The sequence below is a fragment of the Vicugna pacos genome, unplaced genomic scaffold, assembly GCF_048564905.1.
Source record: "Vicugna pacos unplaced genomic scaffold, VicPac4 scaffold_20, whole genome shotgun sequence".
In the NCBI taxonomy this organism is placed as follows: domain Eukaryota; kingdom Metazoa; phylum Chordata; class Mammalia; order Artiodactyla; family Camelidae; genus Vicugna; species Vicugna pacos.
Window position 1 is genome coordinate 39,207,809 of NW_027328741.1, and position 18,815 is coordinate 39,226,623.

Below are 18,815 nucleotides of genomic sequence, written 5' to 3' on the forward strand. Positions count from 1 at the left end.
CAAAGTGCATAGGTATATATTTTGGGAGTTGAAACATCAGTCATGCGCATGTTCACAACTCAGAAATCTATGTTTCAGGAATACGTGTTGCATGAAACATGTTCGGAATACAGAATGCCCTGGTTATGTAAACAATGTAAATTACATGTGTATTGGTGAGAATTCGCTCAGAGAGTTTTTGTGGTGCCTAATGTCCTATTATAGGACCTGGTGTTAGAAAAAACCTATGAAGAATGAGTAAATATTTCTAAGTGTATATATGCCTTGTTTGGTGGATGAAAGGTCAGTAATCCACGTGCTCACAATTCAGATACGCACATTTGCCGAATCCGTCATACATGTAACATGTACAGAATCGCGAATGCCATGTTGATGGAATTCATGAAAATTATATATGTTAGGTGGAAAACGCTCCAGAAGTATTTTTCTATGAAAAATGCACGTATTAGAATCTGGTGTTAGGGAAAGCATTTGAAAATGTGTATACGTGTCTAGATGAAATCATTCCTTTTATAGAGGATGAAAGATTAGTAATTCACATGCTCTCATCTCAGGAATGCATGTTTGTCAAATCCGTCATGTATGTAGCATGTAAGGAACACGGAATATCATGTAGATGGAATCTTTTCAAATTACCTATCTCTAGGGTAGAATTCGCTCAAATTGGGTTTTTCTGGGATCAAAGTGTGATTCTTGAAACTGGTGACAGGGAGTAGCTATGAAGTCAAAGTAAATATTTCAAAGTGCATAGGTACCGTGTTATGGTTGAAATATCACTCATGCGCATGTTCACAAATCAGAAATGCATGTTTCAGGAGTACGTGTTGCATGAAAAATGTTCGGAATACAGAATGCCATGGTTCTGTAAACAATATAAATTACATGTGTATTGGTGAGAATTCTCTCAAAGAGTGTTTTCTGGTGCCAAATATCCGATTTTAAAACCTGGTGATAGAAAAATCCTATGAAGTCAGAGTAAATATTTCTAAGTGTATATAAGCCTTGTTTGGTGGATGAAAGTCAAGTAATCCATGTGCTCACAACTCAGAACTGCATGTTTGCCGAATCCGTCATGCATGTAGCATGTATGGAACCAGGAATGTCATGTTGATGGAATTCATGTAAATTACATTTCTGTTAGGTGGAAATCACTCCAGAAGTATTTTTCTGCGAAAAATGCACGAATTCGAAACTGGTGTTAGGGAAAGGTTGTGAAAATCTGTACACGCGTATAGATGAAAACATTCCAATTGTAGAGTATGAAAGATCAGTAATCCACATGCTCTCATCTCAGGAATGCATGTTTGTCGAACGGTCATGCATGTAGCATGTTCGGACCACGGAATATTATGTAGCTGGAATTTTTTCAAATTACACCTCTCTAGGGTAGAATTCACTCCAAGAGGATTTTTCTGGGATCAAAGTGTGATTCTTGAAACTGGTGATAGGAAGAAGCTATGAAGTCAAATTAAATATTTCAATGTGCATATGTAAATTTTTTGGTGGTTGAAACATCTGTCATGCGCATGTTCACAACTCAGAAATGCCTGTTTGAGGAATCCTTGTGCATGAAACAGGTTCCAAATACGGAATGCCATGGTTATTTAAACAATGTAAATTACATGTGTATTGTTGAGAATTTGCTCAAAATGTTTCTTCTTCCAAATGTACGATTTTAGAACCTGGTGATCGAAAAAACCTATGAAGCCAGAGTAAATAATTCTAAGTGTATATATGCCCTGTTTGGTGGTTGAAAGTTCTGTAATCCACATGCTCACAAGTCAGAAACTAATGATTGCCGAATCCGTCATGCCTGTATCATGTACGAAACCCGGAATGGCATGTTGATGGAATTCATGTAAATTACATATCTATTAGGTGGAAATCGCTTCATAAGTATTTTTCAATGAAAAATGCACAAATTGGAAACTGGTGTTAAGGGAACCTTATGAAAATGAGTACACGTGTCGAAATGAAACTCTTCCTTTTATAGAGGATGAGAGATCAGTAATCCACATGCTCTCAACTCAGGAATGCATGTTTCTCAAATCCGTCATGCATGTAGCTTGTACGGAACACGGAATATCATGTAGATAGGATCTATTCAAATTACATGTCTCTAGTGTAGAATTCGCGCCAAGAGGGTTTTTCTGTGGTCAAATTTTGATTCTTGAATCTGGTGACAGGGAGAAGCAATGAAGTCTAAGTAAATATTTCAAAGTGAATAAGTACCCTATTATGGTAGAAAGAGCAGTCATGCGCATTTTCACAACTCAGAAATTCATGTTCAAGGAATCCTTGTTGCATGAAACATGTTCAGAATTCGGAATTCCATGGTAATGTAAACAAAGTAAATTACATTTGTATTGGTGGGAATATGCTCAAAGAGTGTTTGCTGGTGCCAAATGTAAGATTTTAGAACCTGGTGATCGAAATAACCTTTGAAGACATAGTAATTATTTCTAAGTGAATATATGCCTTGTTTGGTGGATGAAAGGTCAGTAATCCACGTGCTCACAACTCAGAAATGCATGTTTGCCGAATCCGTCATGCATGTATCATGTACGGAACCCGGAATGCCATGTGGATGGAATTCATGTAAATTCCATATCTGTAAGGTGGAAATCGCTCCAGAAGTATTTTTCTGTGAAAAATGCACGAATTCGAAACTGGTGTTAGGGAAAGCATGTGAAAATGTGTACACGTGTCTAGATGAAATCATTCCTTTTATAGAGGATGAAAGATCAGTAATCCACATGCTCTCATCTCAGGAATTCATGTTTGTCGAATCCGTCATGCATGTAGCATGTTCCGACCACGGAATATCATGTAGATGGAATCTTTTCAAATTATATCTCTCTAGGGTAGAATTCACTCCAAGAGGGTTTTTCTGGTATCAAAGTGTGATTCTTGAAACTGGTGATAGGAAGAAGCTACGAAGTTAAATTAAATATTTCAATGTGCATATGTAACTGGTTTGGTGGTTGAAACATCTGTCATGCGCATGTTCACAACTCAGAAATGCTTGTTTGAGGAATCCTTGTGCATGAAACGTGTCCCAAATACGGAATACCATGGTTATTTAAACAATGTAAATTACATGTGTATTGGTGAGAATTTGCTCAAAATATTTTCTGCTTCCAAACGTCTGATTTTAGAACCTGGTGATCTAAAAAACTTATGAAGCAGCAGTAAATAGTGCTAATGGTATATATGCCCTGCTTGGTGGATGAAAGTCTGTAATCCACATGCTCAGAAGTCAGAAACGCATGTTTGCCCAATCTGTCATGCATGTAGAATGTATGAAACCGGGAATGCCATGTTGATGGAATACATGTAAATTAAATATCTATTAGATGGAAATCGCTTCATAAGTATTTTTCAATGAAAAATGCACAAATTCGAAACTGGTGTTAGGGGAAGCTTGTGAAAATGAGTACACGTGTCTAGATGAAACTGATCCTTTTATAGAGGATGAAAGATCAGTAATCCACATGCTCTCAACTCAGGAATGCATGTTTGTCAAATCCGTCATGTATGTAGCATGTACGGAACACGGAATATCATGTAGATTGAATCTATTCAAATTACATATCTCTAGAGTAGAATTCTCTTCAAGAGGGTTTTTCTGAGGTCAAATTGTGATTCTTGAAACTGGTGACAGGGAGAAGCTATGAAGTCAAAGTAAATATTTCCAAGTGCATATGTACCCTGTTAAGGTTGAAACATCATTCATGCGCATGTTCACAACTCAGAAATGCTTGTTTGAGGAATCGGTGTTGCATGAAACATGTTTGGAATACGGAATGCCATGGTTATGTAAACAATGTAAATTACATTTGTATTGTTGAGAATACGCTCAAAGAGATTTGTCTGGTGCCTTATGTCCTATTTTAGGAACTGGTGATTGGAAAAATTTATGAAGTCAGAGTAAATACTACTAAGTCTATATATGCCTTGTTTGGTGGATGAAAGATTTGTAATCCACGTGCTCACAGCCCAGAAACGCATGTTTGCCGAATCCGTCATGCATGTAGCATGTACGGAACCCGGAATGCCATGTTGATGGAATTCATGTTAATTACATATCTGTTAGTTTGAAATCGCTCCAGAAATATTTTTCTGTGAAAAAAGCAAGAATTCGAAACTGTTGTTAGGGAAAGCTTGTGAAAATGAGTACACGTGTCTAGATGAAAACATTCCTTTTATAGAGGATGAAAGATCAGTAATCCATATGCTCTCATCTCAGGAATGCATGTTTGTCGAATCCGTCATGCATGTAGCATGTTCCGACCACAGAATATCATGTAGATAGCATCTTTTCAAATTATATCTCTCTAGGGTAGAATTCACTCCAAGAGGGTTTTTCTGGTATCAAAGTGTGATTCTTGAAACTGGTGATAGGAAGAATCTACGAAGTCAAATTTAATATTTCAGTGTGCATATGTAACTTGTTTGGTGGTTGAAACATCAGTCATGCGCATGTTCACAACGCAGAAATGCCTGTTTGAGGAATCCTTGTGCATGAAACATGTTCCTAAAACGGAATGCCATGGTTATTTAAACAATGTAAATTACATGTGTATTGTTGAGAATTCTCTCAAAGAGTTTTTTCTGGTGCCTTATGTCCTATTTTAGGAACTGGTGATAGAAAAATCTTATGAAGTCACAGTAAATATTTCTAAGAAAAAATATGCCTTGTTTGGTGGATGAAAGTTCAGTAATCCACATTCTCAAAACTCAGAAACTCATGTTTGTCGAATCCGTCATGCATGTAGCATGTACGGAAACCGGAATGCCATGTTGATGGAATCTATTCAAATTAAATATATCTAGGGTAGATTTCGCTCCAAGAAGGTTTTTCTGGGGTCAAATTCTGATTCTTGAAACTGGTGACAGGGAGAAGCAATGAAGTCATAGTTAATATTCCTAAGTGCATATGTACACTTCTATGTTTGAAACATCAGACATGCGCATGTGCACAACTCAGAAATGCATGTTTAAGGAATCCGCGTTGCATGGAACATGTTCGGAATACGGAATTCCATGGTTATGTAAACAATGTAAATTATATGTGTATTGGTGAGAATTCGCTCAAAGAGAGTTTTCTGGTGCCAAATGTCCGATTTTAGAACCTGGTGATAGAAAAAACATATGAAGTCAGAGTAAATATTTCTAAGTGTATATATGCCTTGTTTGGTGAATGAAAGGTCAGTAATCCATGTGCTCACAACTCAGAAACTCATGTTGGCCGAATCCTTTATGTATGTAGCATGTACGGAACCCGGAATGCCATGTTGATGGAATTCATGTAAATTACATATCTGTTAGGTGGAAATCGCTCCAGAAGTATTTTTCTGTATTACATGCACGAATTGGAATCTGGAGTTAGAGAAAGCATAGGAAAATTAGTACACGTATCTAGATGAAAACATTCCTGTTATAGAGGATGAAAGATCAGTTATCCACATGCTCTCAAGTCAGGAATGCATGTTTGTCGAATCCGTGATGCATGTAGCTAGTACGGAACACGGAATTCCATGTAGATGGAATCTATTCAAATTACATATCTCTAGTGTAGACTTCGCTCTAAGAGGGTTTTTCTGGGATCAAAGTGTGATTCTTAAATCTGGTGACAGGGAGAAGCAATGAAGTCTAAATAAATATTTCAAAGTGCATATGTACATTGTTATGGTTGAAACATCAGTCATGCGGTTGTTCACAACTCAGAAATTCATGTTTCAGGAGTCCGTGTTGCATGAAACATGTTCGGAATATGGAATGCTATGGTTACTTAAACAATGTAAATTACATGTGTATTATTGAGAATTCGCTCAAAGAGAGTTTTCTGGTGCCAAATGTCCGATTTCAGATCCTGGTGATAGAAAAGACCTATGAAGTCAGAGTAAATATTTCTAAGTGTATATAAGCGTTGTTTGGTGGATGAAAGTTCACAAATCCACGTGCTAACTACTCAGAAATGCATGTTTGCCGAATCCGTCATGCATGTAGCATGTACGGAACCCGGAATTCCATGTGGAAAGTATTCATGTAAGTTACAAATCTGCTAGGTGGAAATCGCTCCAGAAGTATTTTTCTGTGAAAAATGCACGAATTCGAAACAGGTGTTAGGGAAATTTTGTGAAAATGAGTACACGTGTCTCGTTGTAAACATTCCTTTTATAGAGGATGAAAGATCAGTAATCCACATGCTCTCAACTCAGGAATGCATGTTTGTTGAATCCGTCATGCATGTAGCATATACCGAACTCGGAATTCCATGTAGATGGAATCAATTCAAATTACATATTTCTACGGTATAATATGATCCAAGAGAGTTTTTCTGGGATCAAAGTGTGATTATTGAAACTGGTGATAGGAAGAGTATACGAAGCCAAAGCAAATAATTCAAATTGCATAAGTACATATTTTGGGAGTTGAAACATCAGTCATGCGCATGTTCACAAGTCAGAAATGCATGTTTCAGGAGTACGTGTTGCATGAAACATGTTCGGAATCCAGAATGCCATGGTCATGTAAACAATGTAAATTACTTGTGTATTGGTGAGAAGTCGCTCAGAGAGTTTTTCTGGTGCCTAATGTCCTATTATAGGACCTGGTGATAGAAAATACCTATGAAGAAAGAGTAAATATTTCTAAGTGTATATATGCCTTGTTTGGTGGATGAAATGTCATTAATCCACGTGCTCACAACTCATAAACGCACGTTTGCCGAATCCGTCATGCATGTAACATGTACGGAATCTGGAATGCCATGTTGATGGAATTCATGTAAATTACATATGTTAGGTGGAAATCGCTCCAGAAGTATTTTTCTGTGAAAAATGCACGAATTAGAAACTGGTGTTAGGGAAAACATGTGAAAATGTGTACACGTGTCTAGATGAAATCATTCCTTTTATAGAGGATGAAAGATCAGTTATCCACATGCTCTCAACTCAGGAATGCTTGTTTGTCGAATCCGTCATTCATGTAGCATGTACGGAACACGGAATATCATGTTGATGAAATCTATTCAAATTACATATTTCTGGGTAGGGTTCGCTGCAAGAGGGTTTTTCTGGGATCAAAGTGTGATTCTTGAAACTGGTGAAAGGGAGAAGCTATGAAGTCAAAGTAAATATTTCAAATTGCATATGTACACTGTTATGGTTGAAACATCAGTCATGTGCATGTTGACAACTCAGAAATGCTTGTTTGAGGAATCGGTGTTGCATGAAACATGTTTGGAATACGGAATGCCATGGTTATGTAAACAATGTAAATTACATGTGTATTGTTGACAATTCGCTCAAAGAGGATTTTCTGGTGCCTTATGTCCTATTTTAGGAACTGGTGATTGAAAAAACCTATGAAGTCAGAGTAAATATTTCTAAGAAAAAATATGCCTTGTTTGGTGGATGAAAGGTCAGTTATCCACATTCTCAAAACTCAGAAACTCATGTTTGTCGAATCCGCCATGCATGTCGCATGTACGGAAACCGGAATGCCATGTTGATGGAATCTATTCAAATTAAATATATCTACGGTAGATTTCGATCCAAGAAGGTTTTTCTGGGTTCATAGTCTGATTCTTGAAACTGGTGACAGGGATAAGCAATGAAGTCATAGTAAGTATTTCTAAGTGCATATGTACCCTGTTATGTTTGAAACATCAGTCTTGCACATGTGCACAACTCAGAAATGCATGTTTGAAGAATCCGTGTTGCATGAAACTTGTTTGGAATACGGAATGCCATAGTTATGTAAAGAATGTAAATTATATGTGTATTGGTGAGAATTCGCTCAAAGAGTGTATCTGGTGCCAAATGTCCGATTTTAGAACCTGGTGATAGAAAAAACATATGAAGTCAGAGTAAATATTTCTAAGTGTATATATGTCTTGTTTGGTGGATGAAAGGTCAGTAATCCACGTGCTCACAACTCAGAAACGCATGTTGGCCGAATCCGTTATCTATGTAGCATGTACGGAACCCGGAATGCCATGTTGTTGGAATTCATGTAAATTACATATCTGTTAAGTGGAAATTGCTCCAGAAGTATTTTTCTGTATTACATGCACTAATTGGAATCTGGTGTTAGAGAAAGCTTATGAAAATGAGAACACGTATCTACATGAAAACATTCCTTTTATAGAGGCTGAAAGATCAGTAATCCACATGCTCTCAACTCAGGAATGCTTGTTTGTCGAATCCGTCATTCATGTAGCATGTACAGAACACGGAATACCATGTTGATGAAATCTATTCAAATTACATATCTCTGGGTAGAATTCGCTCCAAGAGGGTTTTTCTGGGGTCAAAGTCTGATTCTTGAAACTGCTGACAGGGAGAAGCTATGAAGTCAAAGTAAATATTTCAAAGTGCATATGTACCCTGTTATTGTTGAAATATCAGTCATGCGCATGTTCACAACTCAGAAATGCTTGTTTGAGGAATCGGTGTTGCATGAAACATGTTCCAAATACGGAAGGCCATGGTTATGTAAACAATGTAAATTACATGTGTATTGTTGAGAATACGCTCAAAGAGATTTTTCTGGTGCCTAATGTCCTATTTTAGGAACTGGTGATTGAAAAAACCTATGAAGTCAGAGTAAATATTTCTAAGAAAAAATATGCCTTCTTTGGTGGATGAAAGGTCAGTAATCCACATTCTCAAAACTCAGAAACTCATGTTTGTCGAATCCGACATGCATGTCGCATGTACGGAAACCGGAATGCCATGTTGATGGAATCTATTCAAATTAAATATATCTAGGGTAGATTTCGCTCCAAGAAGGTTTTTCTGGGTTCAAAGTCTGATTCTTGAAACTGGTGACATGGAGAAGCATTGAAGTCATAGTAAATATTTCTAAGTGCATATGTACCCTGCTATGTTTGAAACATCAGTCATGCGCATGTGCACAACTCAGAAATGCATGTTTGAGGAATCCGTGTTGCATGAAACATGTTCAGAAAACGGAATTCCATGGTTATGTAAACAATGTAAATTATATGTGTATTGGTGAGAATTCGCTCAAAGAGAGTTTTCTGGTGCCAAATGTCCAATTTTAGAACCTGGTGATAGAAAAAACTTATGAAGTCAGAGTAAATATTTCTAAGTGTATATATGCCTTGTTTGGTGGATGAAAGGTCAGTAATCCACGTGCTCACAACTCAGAAACTCATGTTGGCCGAATCCGTTATGTATGTAGCATGTACGGAACCCGGAATGCCATGTTGTTGGAATTCATGTAAATTACATATCTGTTAAGTGGAAATTGCTCCAGAAGTGTTTTTCTGTGTTACATGCACTAATTGGAATATGGTGTTAGAGAAAGCTTATGAAAATGAGTACACGTATCTACATGAAAACATTCCTTTTATAGAGGATGAAAGATCACTAATCCACATGCTCTCAACTCAGGAATGCATGTTTTTCGAATCCGTCATGCATGTAGCATGTACGGAACACGGAATTCTATGTAGATGGACTCTATTAAATTACATATCTCTCGGTTAGAATTCGCTCCTAGAGGGTTTTCCTGGGATCAAAGTGTGATTCTTGAAAATGGTGACAGGGAGAAGCAATGAAGTCTAAGTAAATATTTCAAAGAGAATAAGTACCCTGTTATGGCTGAAACAGCTGTCATGCGCATGTTCACAACTCAGAAATGCATGTTTAAGGAATCCGTGTTGCATGAAACATGTTCAGTATACGGAATTCCATGGTTATGTAAACAAATTAAATTATATGTGTATTGGTGGGAATATGCTCAAAGAGTGTTTTCTTTTGCCAAATGTAAGATTTTAGAACCTGGTGATTGAAAAAACCTTTGAAGACATAGTGCATATTTCTAAGTGAATATATGCCTTGTTTGGTGGATGAAAGGTCAGTAATCCACGTGCTCACAACTCAGAAACGCATGTTTGCCGAATCCGTCATGCATGTATCATGCACAGAACCCGGAATGCCATGTGGATGGAATTCATGTAAATTCCATATCTGTAAGGTGGAAATCGCTCCAGAAGTATTTTTCTGTGAAAAAAGCACGAATTTGAAACTGGTGTTAGGGAAAGCATGTGAAAATGTGTACACGTGTCTAGATGAAATCATTCCTTTTATAGAGGATGAAAGATCAGTAATCCACATGCTCTCATCTCAGGAATGCATGTTTGTCGAATCCGTCATGCATGTAGCATGTTCCGACCACGGGATATCATGTAGATGGAATGTTTTCAAATTATATCTCTCTAGGGTAGAATTCACTCCAAGAGGGTTTTTCTGGTATCAAAATGTGATTCTTGAAACTGGTGATAGGAAGAAGCTACGAAGTCAAATTAAATATTTCAATGTGCATATGTAACTTGTTTGGTGGTTGAAACATCAGTCATGTGCATGTTCACAACTCAGAAATGCCTGTTTGAGGAATCCTTGTGCATGAAACATGTTCCAAATATGGAATGCCATGGTTATTTAAACAATGTAAATTACATGTGTATTGGTGAGTGTTCGCTCAAAGAGTTTTTTCCGGTGACAAATATCCGATTTTAATACCTGGTGATAGAAAAAAACTATGAAGTCAGAGAAAATATTCTAATTGTACATATGCCATTTTGGTGGATGAAAGTTCATTAATCCAGGTGTTAACAACTCAGAAATGCATGTTTGTAGAATCCGTTATGCATATAGCATGTACGGATCCCGGAATGCCATGTTGATGGAATTCATGTAAATTACATATCTGTTAGATATAAATCGCTCCAGAAGTATTTTTCTGTGAAAAATGCAAGAATTCGAAACTGGTATTAGGGAAAGCTTGTGAAAATGAGTATACGTGTCTAAATGAAAACATTCCTTTTATAGAGGATGAAAGATCAGTAATCCACATGCTCTCAACTCAGGAATGCTTGTTTGTCCAATCCGTCATTCATGAAGCATGTACAGAACACGGAATATCATGTTGATGAAATCTATTCAAATTACATATCTCTGGGTAGAATTCGCTCCAAGAGGGTTTTTCTGGGGTCAAAGTCTGATTCTTGAAACTGGTGACAGGGAGAAGCAATGAAGTCAAAGTTAATATTTCAAACTGCATATGTACCCTGTTATGGTTGAAACATCAGTCATGCGCATGTTCACAACTCAGAAATGCTTGTTTCAGGAATCGGTGTTGTATAAAACATGTTTGGAATACGGAATTCCATGGTTATGTAAACAATTTAAATTACATGTGTATTGTTGAGAATTCGCTCAACGAGTTTTTTCCGGTGCCAAATATCCCATTTTAAAACCTGGTGATAGAAAAAAACTATGAAGTCAGAGAAAATATTCAAATTGTACATATGCCATTTTGGTGGATGAAAGTTCATTAATCCAGGTGTTAACAACTCAGAAACGCATGTTTGTAGAATCCGTTATGCATGTAGCATGTACGGATCCCGGAATTCCATGTTGATGGAATTCATGTAAATTACATATCTGTTAGGTATAAATCGCTCCAGAAGTATTTTTCTGTGAAAAATGCAAGAATTCGAAACTGGTATTAGGGAAAGCTTGTGAAAATGAGTATACGTGTCTAAATGAAAACATTCCTTTATTAGACGATGAAAGATCACTAATCCACATGCTCTCAACTCAGGAATGTTTGTTTGTCGAATCCGTAATTCATGAAGCATGTACAGAACACGGAATATCATGTTGATGAAATCTAGTCAAATTACATATCTCTGGGTAGATTTCGCTCCAAGAGGGTTTTTCTGGGATCAAAGTGTGATACTTGAAACTGGTGAAAGGGAGAAGCTATGAAGTCAAAGTAAATATTTCAAAGTGCATATGTACCCTGTTATGGTTGAAACATCAGTCATGCGCATGTTCACAACTCAGAAATGCTTGTTTGAGGAATCGGTGTTGCATGAAACATGTTTGGTATACAGAATGCCATGGTTATGTAAACAATGTAAATTACATGTTTATAGGTGAGAATTCGCTCAAAGAGTGTTTTCTGGTGCCAAATGTCTGATTTTAGAACCTGTTGATAGAAAAAATCTATGAGGTCAGAGTAAATATTACTAAGTATATATATGCCTTGTTTGGTGGATGAAAGATCAGTAATCCACGTGCTCACAACTCAGAAACGCATGTTTGCCGAATCTGTCATACATGTAGCATGTACGGAACCTGGAATGCCATGTTGATGGAATTCATGTTAATTACATATCTGTTAGGTTGAAATCGTTCCAGAAGTATTTTTCTGTGAAAAAAGCAAGAATTCGAAACTGGTGTTAGGGAAAGCTTCTGAAATGAGTACACGTGTCTAGATGAAATCATTCCTTTTATAGAGAATGAAAAATCAGTAATCCACATGCTCTAAACTCAGGAATGCATGTTTGTCTAATCCGTCATGTATGTAGCATGTACGGGAAAAGGGATTCAATTTAGACGGAATCTATTCAAATTAAATATCTCTAGGGTAGAATATGTTCCAAGAGTGTTTTTCTGGAATCAAAGTGTGATTCTTGATACTGGTGATAGGAAGAAGTTTGAAGTCAAAGTAAATATTTCAAAGTGCATTGGTAACTTGTTGCTGGTTGAAACTTGAGTCATGTGAATGATCACAACACAGAAATGCATGTTTGAGGAATCCGTGTTGCATGAAACGTTCGAAATACGGAATGCCCTGGTTATGTAAACAATGTAAATTACATGTGTATTGGTGAGAATTCGCTCAAAGAGTGTTTTCTGGTGCCTAATGCCCGATTTTAGAACCTGGTGATAGAAAACACCTATGAAGTCAAACTAAATATTTCTAAGTGTATATAAGCCTTGTTTGGTGGATGAAAGAACAGTAATCCACATGCTCACAACACAGAAACGCATGTTTGCCGAAACAGTCATACATGTAGCATGTACGGAACCCGGAATGCCATGTTGTTGGAATTCATGTAAATTACATATCTGTTAGGTGGAAATCACTCCAGAAGTATTTTTCTGTGAAAAGTGCATGAATTCATAACTTGTGTTAGGGAAAGCTTGTGAAAATGTGGACAAAAGTCCAGCTGAAAATATTCTTTTTATAGAGAATGAAAGATCAGTAATCTACATGCTCACAACTCAGGAATGCATGTTAGTCGAATCCATTATGCATGAAGCATGTACATAACATGGAATATCATGTTGATGGAATCTATTCAAATTACATATCTCTAGGGTAGAATTCATTCCAAGAGTGTTTTTCTTGGGTCAAATGTGATTCTTGAAACTGGTGAGAGGAAGAAGATACGAAGTCACAGGAAATATTTCAAAGTGCATAGGTAACTTGTTTGGTGTTTGAAACATCAGTCATGCGCATGTTCACAACTCAGAAATGCATGTTGGAGGAATTTTGTGCATGAAACATGATCAGAATAGGGAATGCCATGGTTATGTAAACATTGTAAATTACATGTGTATTGGTGAGAATTCCTTCAAAGATTTTTTCTGGTTCCAAACGTCCGATTTTAGATCCTGGTGAAAGAAAAGACCTATGAAATCAGGGTAAATATTTTTAAGTGTATATAAGCCTTGTTTGGTGGATGAAAGTTCAATAATCCACGTGCTCACAACTCAGAAATGCATGTTTGCCGAATCCACATTGCATGTAGCATGTACGGAACCCGGAATACCATGTTGAAGGAATTCATGTAAGTTACAAATCTGTTAGGTGGAAATCGCTCCAGAAGTATTTTTCTGTGAAAAATGCACGAATTCGAAGTGGTGTTAGGGAAAGCTTGTGAAAATGAGTACACGTGTCTCGATGTAAACAGTCCTTTTATAGTTGATGAAAGATCAGTAATCCACATGCTCTCAACTCAGGAATGCATGTTTGTCGAATCCGTCATGCATGTAGCATGTATGGAACTCGGAATTCCATGTAGATGGAATCAATACAAATTACATATCTCTACGGTATAATATGATCCAAGAGAGTTTTTCTGGGATCAAAGTGTGATTATTGAACCTGGTGATAGGAATAGTATACGAAGTCAAACTAAATAATTCAAAGTGCATAGGTACATATTTTGGGAGTTGAAACATCAGTCATGCGCATGTTCACAACTCAGAAATCTATGTTTCAGGAATACGTGTTGCATGAAACATGTTCGGAATACAGAATGCCCTGGTTATGTAAACAATGTAAATTACATGTGTATTGGTGAGAATTCGCTCAGAGAGTTTTTGTGGTGCCTAATGTCCTATTATAGGACCTGGTGTTAGAAAAAACCTATGAAGAATGAGTAAATATTTCTAAGTGTATATATGCCTTGTTTGGTGGATGAAAGGTCAGTAATCCACGTGCTCACAATTCAGATACGCACATTTGCCGAATCCGTCATACATGTAACATGTACAGAATCGCGAATGCCATGTTGATGGAATTCATGAAAATTATATATGTTAGGTGGAAAACGCTCCAGAAGTATTTTTCTATGAAAAATGCACGTATTAGAATCTGGTGTTAGGGAAAGCATTTGAAAATGTGTATACGTGTCTAGATGAAATCATTCCTTTTATAGAGGATGAAAGATTAGTAATTCACATGCTCTCATCTCAGGAATGCATGTTTGTCAAATCCGTCATGTATGTAGCATGTAAGGAACACGGAATATCATGTAGATGGAATCTTTTCAAATTACCTATCTCTAGGGTAGAATTCGCTCAAATTGGGTTTTTCTGGGATCAAAGTGTGATTCTTGAAACTGGTGACAGGGAGTAGCTATGAAGTCAAAGTAAATATTTCAAAGTGCATAGGTACCGTGTTATGGTTGAAATATCACTCATGCGCATGTTCACAAATCAGAAATGCATGTTTCAGGAGTACGTGTTGCATGAAAAATGTTCGGAATACAGAATGCCATGGTTCTGTAAACAATATAAATTACATGTGTATTGGTGAGAATTCTCTCAAAGATTGTTTTCTGGTGCCAAATATCCGATTTTAAAACCTGGTGATAGAAAAATCCTATGAAGTCAGAGTAAATATTTCTAAGTGTATATAAGCCTTGTTTGGTGGATGAAAGTCAAGTAATCCATGTGCTCACAACTCAGAACTGCATGTTTGCCGAATCCGTCATGCATGTAGCATGTATGGAACCAGGAATGTCATGTTGATGGAATTCATGTAAATTACATTTCTGTTAGGTGGAAATCACTCCAGAAGTATTTTTCTGCGAAAAATGCACGAATTCGAAACTGGTGTTAGGGAAAGGTTGTGAAAATCTGTACACGCGTATAGATGAAAACATTCCTATTGTAGAGTATGAAAGATCAGTAATCCACATGCTCTCATCTCAGGAATGCATGTTTGTCGAACGGTCATGCATGTAGCATGTTCGGACCACGGAATATTATGTAGCTGGAATTTTTTCAAATTACACCTCTCTAGGGTAGAATTCACTCCAAGAGGATTTTTCTGGGATCAAAGTGTGATTCTTGAAACTGGTGATAGGAAGAAGCTATGAAGTCAAATTAAATATTTCAATGTGCATATGTAAATTTTTTGGTGGTTGAAACATCTGTCATGCGCATGTTCACAACTCAGAAATGCCTGTTTGAGGAATCCTTGTGCATGAAACAGGTTCCAAATACGGAATGCCATGGTTATTTAAACAATGTAAATTACATGTGTATTGTTGAGAATTTGCTCAAAATTTTTCTTCTTCCAAATGTACGATTTTAGAACCTGGTGATCGAAAAAACCTATGAAGCCAGAGTAAATAATTCTAAGTGTATATATGCCCTGTTTGGTGGTTGAAAGTTCTGTAATCCACATGCTCACAAGTCAGAAACTAATGATTGCCGAATCCGTCATGCCTGTATCATGTACGAAACCCGGAATGGCATGTTGATGGAATTCATGTAAATTACATATCTATTAGGTGGAAATCGCTTCATAAGTATTTTTCAATGAAAAATGCACAAATTGGAAACTGGTGTTAAGGGAACCTTATGAAAATGAGTACACGTGTCGAAATGAAACTCTTCCTTTTATAGAGGATGAGAGATCAGTAATCCACATGCTCTCAACTCAGGAATGCATGTTTCTCAAATCCGTCATGCATGTAGCTTGTACGGAACACGGAATATCATGTAGATAGGATCTATTCAAATTACATGTCTCTAGTGTAGAATTCGCGCCAAGAGGGTTTTTCTGTGGTCAAATTTTGATTCTTGAATCTGGTGACAGGGAGAAGCAATGAAGTCTAAGTAAATATTTCAAAGTGAATAAGTACCCTATTATGGTAGAAAGAGCAGTCATGCGCATTTTCACAACTCAGAAATTCATGTTCAAGGAATCCTTGTTGCATGAAACATGTTCAGAATTCGGAATTCCATGGTAATGTAAACAAAGTAAATTACATTTGTATTGGTGGGAATATGCTCAAAGAGTGTTTGCTGGTGCCAAATGTAAGATTTTAGAACCTGGTGATCGAAATAACCTTTGAAGACATAGTAATTATTTCTAAGTGAATATATGCCTTGTTTGGTGGATGAAAGGTCAGTAATCCACGTGCTCACAACTCAGAAACGCATGTTTGCCGAATCCGTCATGCATGTATCATGTACGGAACCCGGAATGCCATGTGGATGGAATTCATGTAAATTCCATATCTGTAAGGTGGAAATCGCTCCAGAAGTATTTTTCTGTGAAAAATGCACGAATTCGAAACTGGTGTTAGGGAAAGCATGTGAAAATGTGTACACGTGTCTAGATGAAATCATTCCTTTTATAGAGGATGAAAGATCAGTAATCCACATGCTCTCATCTCAGGAATGCATGTTTGTCGAATCCGTCATGCATGTAGCATGTTCCGACCACGGAATATCATGTAGATGGAATCTTTTCAAATTATATCTCTCTAGGGTAGAATTCACTCCAAGAGGGTTTTTCTGGTATCAAAGTGTGATTCTTGAAACTGGTGATAGGAAGAAGCTACGAAGTTAAATTAAATATTTCAATGTGCATATGTAACTGGTTTGGTGGTTGAAACATCTGTCATGTGCATGTTCACAACTCAGAAATGCCTGTTTGAGGAATCCTTGTGCATGAAACGTGTCCCAAATACGGAATACCATGGTTATTTAAACAATGTAAATTACATGTGTATTGGTGAGAATTTGCTCAAAATATTTTCTGCTTCCAAACGTCTGATTTTAGAACCTGGTGATCTAAAAAACTTATGAAGCAGGAGTAAATAGTGCTAATTGTATATATGCCCTGCTTGGTGGATGAAAGTCTGTAATCCACATGCTCACAAGTCAGAAACGCATGTTTGCCCAATCTGTCATGCATGTAGAATGTATGAAACCGGGAATGCCATGTTGATGGAATACATGTAAATTAAATATCTATTAGATGGAAATCGCTTCATAAGTATTTTTCAATGAAAAATGCACAAATTCGAAACTGGGGTTAGGGGAAGCTTGTGAAAATGAGTACACGTGTCTAGATGAAACTGATCCTTTTATAGAGGATGAAAGATCAGTAATCCACATGCTCTCAACTCAGGAATGCATGTTTGTCAAATCCGTCATGTATGTAGCATGTACGGAACACGGAATATCATGTAGATTGAATCTATTCAAATTACATATTTCTAGAGTAGAATTCTCTTCAAGAGGGTTTTTCTGAGGTCAAATTGTGATTCTTGAAACTGGTGACAGGGAGAAGCTATGAAGTCAAAGTAAATATTTCCAAGTGCATATGTACCCTGTTAAGGTTGAAACATCATTCATGCGCATGTTCACAACTCAGAAATGCTTGTTTGAGGAATCGGTGTTGCATGAAACATGTTTGGAATACGGAATGCCATGGTTATGTAAACAATGTAAATTACATTTGTATTGTTGAGAATACGCTCAAAGAGATTTGTCTGGTGCCTTATGTCCTATTTTAGGAACTGGTGATTGGAAAAATTTATGAAGTCAGAGTAAATACTACTAAGTCTATATATGCCTTGTTTGGTGGATGAAAGATTTGTAATCCACGTGCTCACAGCCCAGAAACGCATGTTTGCCGAATCCGTCATGCATGTAGCATGTACGGAACCCGGAATGCCATGTTGATGGAATTCATGTTAATTACATATCTGTTAGTTTGAAATCGCTCCAGAAATATTTTTCTGTGAAAAAAGCAAGAATTCGAAACTGTTGTTAGGGAAAGCTTGTGAAAATGAGTACACGTGTCTAGATGAAAACATTCCTTTTATAGAGGATGAAAGATCAGTAATCCACATGCTCTCATCTCAGGAATGCATGTTTGTCGAATCCGTCATGCATGTAGCATGTTCCGACCACGGAATATCATGTAGATAGCATCTTTTCAAATTATATCTCTCTAGGGTAGAATTCACTCCAAGAGGGTTTTTCTGGTATCAAAGTGTGATTCTTGAAACTGGTGATAGGAAGAATCTACGAAGTCAAATTTAATATTTCAGTGTGCATATGTAACTTGTTTGGTGGTTGAAACATCAGTCATGCGCATGTTCACAACGCAGAAATGCCTGTTTGAGGAATCCTTGTGCATGAAACATGTTCCTAATACGGAATGCCATGGTTATTTAAACAATGTAAATTACATGTGTATTGTTGAGAATTCTCTCAAAGAGTTTTTTCTGGTGCCTTATGTCCTATTTTAGGAACTGGTGATAGAAAAATCTTATGAAGTCACAGTAAATATTTCTAAGAAAAAATATGCCTTGTTTGGTGGATGAAAGTTCAGTAATCCACATTCTCAAAACTCAGAAACTCATGTTTGTCGAATCCGTCATGCAT